Below are 8,808 nucleotides of genomic sequence, written 5' to 3' on the forward strand. Positions count from 1 at the left end.
AGTTCATTAAGGGAAATTTCACTGTCTGTTTTCGATTCGTAATCAAATGCTTGATAGCACTTTTCAATTATAAAGTGATATTCTTTGTTTACCATGAAAGAATTTGAATATTTGAAGACCTGAAGCAGTCCTGTCCCAACAAGACTGTATCATCTTGAAGTATACCAAAGTATGGTATGTTTCTTAAATTTAGATGAACTGCGGAAGATTCTGTCAGTATTATGGTGTAAATGCTGAAGAAAAATTGGAAATATTGAAGCAGGATCAAAAAGATCTAAAATTAATAAAATATAATCATTATACAATTGGTTTTGCCGTGGTTGGCTGTCTCACAATATATTAAGCGTCCTTTCTGGGCGGGCATAAATAAGAAAGCATACAACGTCATCTTTCATACATGAATTGTTTAATTGCCTTTGGGACTTTGCACCAATACCTGTGGTTTCTAACTCATCTCAAATTCCGCATTTAGTTGATAATACCGGAAGGTCACCATAAAGATTATGTTCTCAAAAAGTTGGTTGTTCCATAGACACGGCTCCATGGAATTCCAATGTCTTGGCCTTGAGGTAGTACCTTGCTTGAAAGTACACCCAAGTCCATTCTCATTTCTTTTATATTTCCCATTTTTTTTCTTATTTATTTGTTTATTTACTAATTTGTCTATATATTTCTTCATTAAACTCAGCTTAACCTCTTTCTTCTTTAGTGTGCTTCCTTTTTTTCATTTGAATATGTGCAATTTAATTCCTCAGAACTTTGCTAAGGTAATTTCCTTGGATATTTCCTCAGTCCGTCTGAATTTCTGGCGCATTATGGATATAAACAGTAATAATAACGTCTCAGTAATGAAACAACAGAACTGCTCTTTAGGCATCCAATTAAAACAGACCTCTGGGGTATTATTTACGCTGTCCAAATCTCGGTTGCGGTCTGAATGATATACTGTGAATGCATAATTCCTTATTAATTTGGTTTTTAGAAAACAACTGCAGTGAAAATTAATAATAATAATAATAATAATAATAATAATAATAATAATAATAATAATAATAATAATAATAATAATAATCTTCTAAAGGGTCCACAATAATACAAAGTGTAAAAAGTCCGTGTATAATTTTGAAGACTTTTTACACTTTGTATTATTGTGGACCCTTTAGAACATTATATATACTCTCGTGATAGAGAGTTTTTCCCTAAAAATAATAATAATAATAATAATAATAATAATAATAATAATAATAATAATAATAATAATAATAATAATAATAATAATAATAATAATGGTGATGATGATGATGATGATGCATGTGAGGGGAGAGATAAAACCAAGAAGAAAAATAAGCCGAAAAAAGTCTAAAATCTAAAATCTCATGGCGTTTGTCCATTACTTAGTATTAAGAGATCGTTAAGCTTGTTATGAAAATCTAAATAGGATTCCCAAAAAGCATTACCCCCGTAATACAAGACGGCCTCAGTGGCTTACCATATATCTCCTAATCTAATAAGGTTACTAACTCCTTTTAAAAGGTAGATTGAAAATAAAAAACAAAGAAAACGCTATCCCTTTCTTTCAACGGCTCAGGTTGAAGATAATGAAAACAAAAGGCTGGAGGAGGAGACTCGCTACAAAATCAACTAAATGCCGACGAAATAGATGAAAACACTTCTTGCATCCTTAAGGACCATCATCCCATTCCGCCGGGGGGTAACAATGACCTCTATCGACCCAAATCAGTCCTCCAGTGTTGACTTAGAATTCCATTTGGCGTCCCATGATTGTCTTCGTTACTCTCGGTGGCATTCAGCAAAGTCAATAACAATCCGGGTCTAATTGGTACTATCTCTCATCAGGAATTTCCAGGCAGACGTCTGTGCCTTCGGCGCGAAAGAAGAAACATTTCCGAAAGAATCCCGTAAACAAATCACAACCTGCGTTTTCTTTGTTTCTTTATTTTCATTAAATCCTAAGAGCCAATTAAAACCTGGGAGACAGATAAAAAAAAGAATGGAAACTGAAAGCACAGAAGAATAGTTAATTTAAAAACAGCACTAAAACGGAATTACGTAAGCGACTGCACCGAAGCTCAATGTTTACATCATCCAAGACAGGAATTTAAACTTACTGTTACTGGATGCAATCTCTGGAAAATTAAAGATCTAAAAATATGAGGGGCTTTTGGGAGGGGGTGCATTGAATATTCGAGAATATAAAGCAATCCGTCTTCATTAGCTAAAAGAAGTCTGGAAGGTTTTTATAATTTAAATAAGTTTTCATGGCATATGAAACTAATAATGCATCTTAATAAATGACGCTAATTTAGCTGCAACGGGAATCTACCAATGAAAAATTTGGTGCTGAGTAAATATTACAACGCAAGTAAGAAACGCATTCCAGTGCATGGTACATTACATACACAAATATTATAGTTTATATATATATATATATACACATATATATACATATATATGTATATATATATATATATATATACACACATATATATACATATAGATATATATGTATATATATATATATATATATATATATATATATATATATATATATATATATATATATATTATATTTATATAAATGTGTGTGTGTGTGTGTGTGTGTGTGTGTGTGTGTAATTATGAACTGGTTTCTAATGAACGTACTGATTACCTTGGAAAAGGATATTCCTTTGAGCATTTGGTGGATGAAACGCATAGTTTCGTTTAGAGATTTTCATGAGGACAGTTACTGTCCAGCGAAAATGAGCGCCAAAAAAGAGCATTCAACCTCTAGCACCCTAAGAAGACCTTATCTTAATACTTAAATTTTTTTTTACAATTTTCATCTTTAGCCAATAAAAAAAGGGAAGAGAGCGTGTGTTAGATTTATCTCGGTGAGTACATTTACTTAAAGTTACATTTTACAGCCACTTTTGACAACGACAATTATGTTGTTAAACTTGCCCTGTGTATTTCATGATATATGTATATATCTGAATCACTGAAATATTAGATCAATAGGCTGAGAAGACTGAACGAGCTGACCTTTGTCATATACGTCGCATCAAATTTTGTGAAGGATGATGCATTGCACTGAAATTCAGACAGCTTTGCTCTGCTGGTAATACAGTAATTAACTGAAATATATATCACATGTCCATAATGGCTAAAAATGTCGATGAACCCAACTAAAGGAAACGTACCTTTAGGAACTAGGTCATGTGCAATGTCAGATATGAACAGTCTCTTATGGGGGGGGGGGGGGGTGTAAAAAGATTGACGTATTTACAAAGCCTGCATGCAATGCTCAAAAGTTAAATCTTGAACAAGGCCAGTCGTTAAGACTGTCACTGAATTCAACACCAAATATTTAGTTCTATGGAATTCTGCCAAATCCATTTTGTTTTTAAGAGACAATTAAATATGAATGCAATGCATGTAAATATATGTATATATATGTATGTATATATATATATAGTATATATATATATATATATATATATATATATATATATATATATATAAGTATATTAGGTGAAAGTTTCAGGGTTTGAAACTTCGTATCAGTTTCATTCACAATTCATATGGTAACTTAAAAGAAGCAGTTTCCGTGTGGGATACTCCTTGATATATAGAAGTGGACTCATTGAACACTGGACTGAGGAAGCCAGTCTTCGAGTCACTGAGAGAAACAAGTTTTTGTTTACACAGGCAAATCAGGTTATGCTTGTAAGTCAGACAATCAGAGCCAAGGAAATGCGAACTAAATAAGTTGAATTTCGTTTTCGTAAAGTGAATTATTGTAGGGCTAGCGGTTATTTTAATGTTTTGCCAAAACGAACAAAATACACAGAACAATGCAATTAAAACTAATTTGAAAGAAAATCAGCAGCTTGCCTAAATATAACAACACCAATAAAAATAAATGTCAAGGACTTCATAAAAAAAATCTTATAAATCCTGGAGCAAACAAGATGACATCGGTACAGGGTCTGATAACCAGACTTCCCTATCTACTAGGAATAATGGAAAACAAGGACTTCCTTGTAAAAGCACAATGACAGAAAACAAGAAGAAAAAGTAAATTAAGGCAGTGTCTTATAATTCACCAAAGAACTTATCACCTAATTGGGGGTGCAGCACACTTAAAAAAAGTGAAGTGTGCCTGCGTGTCCCCTTAAGCAAGGAATCTCAAACTAGGTTCTCCGCAGAATCATGATAAAGGTACAAGAAAATCAGGTGCGTAAGGTGACTCAGCTGCTCTAAAATAGCTGCCAGAGATAGATACCTGATATTACCAGCAAAATAATTCGTATATAAAAAGAGAGCTCACTAAAGCCCCAACTAAACTTGACAGTACTTCCTCGTTCTGTTGCATGCACTGCACATTCAACTAATGTCCTTAGTAAGATGACTAGCATAAAATGACAAGGATGAAATGGGATAAAAGACGCATCAAAAGGGTCATGTGAAATACTCCCAAGATTTACTTTCGGTACAGACATAATCAGTTAGCGAAGAATAGTCTCACGACGCGGGAACATCTCTACAAAATGACGACATAAAAGTTTATGACATGACGACGTGATTCTTAAAAAATTAGTCCTCTGGTACCCTCCGTAACCTGACTGGCAATTTGTCGCGTAGTAAAGTCTGGAATAGAATGATAAAATATGAGATGTTATCAAAACGACTAGGCAAAAATATCTATATAAAGGGAACCCGTATGACTGAATTATGAAATGGTGAAAAGACGGTACGAAGACATATACATACAATATATATATATATATATATATATAATATATATATATATATATATATATATATACACATACATATGTATGTATATATATATCCATCTAAATATAGCTGCGATATACTTCACCTTACTAATAAACAGGCCATTTTAAGTAATCTAACATATTTCTCATTTGGAAGTGAGTTATCGATAATATATATATATATATATATATATATATATATATATATATATATACATATATATATATATATATGTAAATATAATATATATAAATGTGTGTATGTATGTATGTATCTATGTATATGTACATATATAGACAGACAGATAGAAAGACAGATAATTCTGTGGAAAGACCTATAAACAGACCACACGTTGTCGTTATATATATTCTGGTAAACGCCCCTGTACATGTCAGTGGGGTCCATGATGGTTTTCTGCATATTTAATTAACATTTCTTACCTTCCCCGAATCACTGCTTTCTGGATATAATTGCATTATTTTCACAGTCTTACGATAAACGTCAACAACGGTATAAATTGCGTCCACTTTTTTTATTTACAATATTTCATTTCATCCTACTTTCAATGGCAGGGGTATTCGTATAATAAAGGCCTCTGATTTGATTTTTTGGCATGATATTGACGTTTTGATAAACTCTGTATCACACACTCGGTATAATGAATATTTAATCCGTTTTATGAGACTACTGCCTTGGCATTATCGAAACAAAAGAGATGCTGAGAAAGTACTGCAACCCTTGACAACGCAGTGCAGAGAAACAGGGGGCAAACAGAGTGAGTGGTATTAATTCTAAGTAAATTAATAACACATAACATTTTAGACAGAATTCACAAATTACATGACTTTTATCTCATATCTGTTGCTATAATTTAATCAACAAATTAAATCTATGTGCTCAGTCGTTAAAATATAACGCAGAGAAACAAATTCGGTTGCATGAATGAGTCATACATGTACATGCGTACTTCCATGTATGTTTGTAAAGCAGTTCAAGGTGTATATCAATTATTGTGGTTATAATACCTTTTTGAGGAGAAACTCGGCTTGTAAAAGCAGCCTTCTAACCAGAATAAGAAGAAAATATTTCATGACATTGTTTGTTCAAATTCATAGTGTTCCAGGAACTGTATTCGACCTGTGAGTCTTTTTTCGTATAAAATCCAGTATTCCATGTACCTTGTTACAAAAAGCACGTCCTTACCGAGCAGCATTTGTCATAGAGAATAAAAATAAGAGTAATACTTACAGAGTTTTTCATAATAGCATTCAAACTACACATACATACGCGTTTTGTTTACACGTAAGCCACACCTACACCCACATCCGCTCCCGCCACACACACAAACATACATACATATACATACATATACATATTTTTCAACTTTACGCATTTTTCCTTAACTTGGGGAAGCGAATATCAAATTAGATTTTTTCAATATTCTTGAAGATTTTCTTTTGCTTCCCAGCTTTTGACAATGTTTAGCAAAAACAGCCAAAAGACAATATATTTTTTTCATCTTTATGTTCTTGTGCACCAAGTAACATTGGGCATTAGAAATATTCTGCGATAGGAATTACTCATACCATCTTAATTAATGAATTATTGTACCTGGAAGATGAGTTAGTATCTTTAGAAATCTGACTGAAACAAGATTAAAAGGTAAATGTGATCTGGTTCGTGATATTCTTTAGGCGTGCCTTGGCAGCTCCTGCAGTATCTGTTTTAAAATCAGAACCTTCACGGTTAAGTTAAGCCCATACACCGATTTTTAGTTTTCTGTAAAAGAAAACTTTTGAGATGGCAAACTGTACGTCCGTCCGAACTTTTTCTGTCCACTTCCAGATCTTGAAAACTACTGAGGTTAGATGGCTGCAAACTGATACGTTGATCATTCACCCTCCAATCATCAAACATACCACATTGCAGCACTCTAGCCTTAGTAGTTGTTATTCTATTTAAGCCTAAAGTTAGCCATGATTGTGCGTCTGGAACCGCTATAGGTGCCAACAACATAGGCCTCCACCAGGCCATGGCTGAAAGTTTCATGGGCCGTGGCTGTGAGTTTCATATGGCATTATACGCTGTACAGAAACGGCGCATTTATTTATTTTTTTTAGATGACTTCCGACTCTCTTAAAAGCGCTCTCTAGGTCACTCAAAAAAAAAAAATAAATCCCTTCAGTGAGAAACTATGGTTTCATAATTACTGATGCAGACAAGAATACTGGTCGACTGATTACACAATATTATCACGTAGTGCAGCGAGACCAGAGAGTCACATTTCTGGACTCCCAAATGAGTAGCGACCGGAGCGATGCAAGGTTTACAAAAATGGGTTTCTAGGTAAGAAGGAGCCGAGGGAAAATGATGCAAATATGACAGGGAATAAAGAAATGCACCTGGGGGCCGGAGGGGCGGCTTAACCTTCAGCGGCGTCTGCAACGCACAACTCAAGGAAGATTGAAACCGGTATGACATTAAAAAAAAAGTGTGGGGGGCGGGTTGGGGGTGGGAAACATACACAAAAATTGAAAAAGAAGGGCCACATAAGTGCTTCACTTGAATGCATAATGGAAACCGCATGCGCAGATCGCACTTCCCTACACCTTATATATATATATATATATATATATATATATATATATATATATATATATATATATATATATAGAAATGCCACAACAATCAACAAATATCATTCTTAACGAACAGTATTTATTCCCATGAAGAAGAGATTTATATTTTCGTTTTGTTACATCTATTGGAAAATATTTCACTGAGCCATAAACGTAATCAACGTCCGCATGATTATTTTTAGTGAATGATTGTTTTGCAATTATACAAAAAAATTTAATACACTGCTATCACCACATCTACATTAAATGTACTAAAAAAGAAGCTTATATATATATATATATATATATATATATATATATATATATATATATATATATATATATATATACACACACACATATACGTAAGTGTGTGTGAGTGTGTGGGGCGGAGGAGGATGTGTATATAATAATAATAATAATAATAATTATTATTATTATTATTTTATTATTATTATAAACATATCCTCCCCACACACACACACATATATATATATATATATATACAATATCATATATATATATATATATATATATATATAATATATATATATATATATATATATACACATACAGTGCACGGTAGCATACGGGATGCGCTATGTTAAACTTGACCGTATTCCTGTACCGCCAAAGGCAGCATACGTAATACTACTTTTTTTTTTCCTAATTCCTACACCGGCAACTCCTGCCTGTGCGATCCGTCCTTCTGTATTTGTGAGCGATCTCGGTGGTTGGAGTTTAGTCTTTGAAACAATGAAAGGTAACCATTATGACAAGTCGCTTTGCGCCACCATAAACGATATGATCAGTGTGAAACAGTATTGACTTTCACGTCAGTTCAGTGACCGCCTCACTGTCCGTTAATTACGCTAATGAGGTGATATTTCAGATTTCAACATTGGAGTTGAATTAACGAATGTAACACATTAAATCGTCAACGTTTTAATATTATATATTTTTTTATTTTAGATATTTTTCCATTCATTTCAGTCCAAAGAATGATCTTCCTGATTGCTCGCTTATTCAAAACAACCAGTCGTCAGTAAATCATGAACGGTATGAGTTAAAAACAACAGATGACAAGCGAACAATGTTATGCATGTGCACGATTGCTAGACTGCACTTTGGTAAAGTGAGGTCAAGCGCCACAAAATACCCAACTGCCATGCGCAGTCACTTACCGGCATGTTGCTAAGTGGAAAGAAAGACAGAAAGAAGAAGAAGAAGAAGAAGAAGAAGAAGAAGAAGAAGAAGAAGAAGAAGAAGAAGAAGAAGAAGAAGAAGAAGAAGAAACCTCAATTAAGAATAAGCTCGACTATGGAAAACATTTATTTTGCACACTATAAATTAATGGTAATGATCACAAGTGAGAATTTCCGTTCAGGCGATGACAGAAATGATT

General features: G+C 33.4%; 1 protein-coding gene across 4 annotated transcripts in view; it reads right to left on the bottom strand.

The window, feature by feature from the left end:
- LOC135208447 (uncharacterized) overlaps window positions 1-8,808 on the bottom strand; it is a 683,342-nt gene that overhangs the window by 211,581 nt on the left and 462,953 nt on the right. The gene's annotated exons all lie outside the window — the stretch shown is intronic.

The sequence above is a fragment of the Macrobrachium nipponense genome, chromosome 35 (genome assembly GCF_015104395.2).
Source record: "Macrobrachium nipponense isolate FS-2020 chromosome 35, ASM1510439v2, whole genome shotgun sequence".
Lineage (NCBI taxonomy): Eukaryota > Metazoa > Arthropoda > Malacostraca > Decapoda > Palaemonidae > Macrobrachium > Macrobrachium nipponense.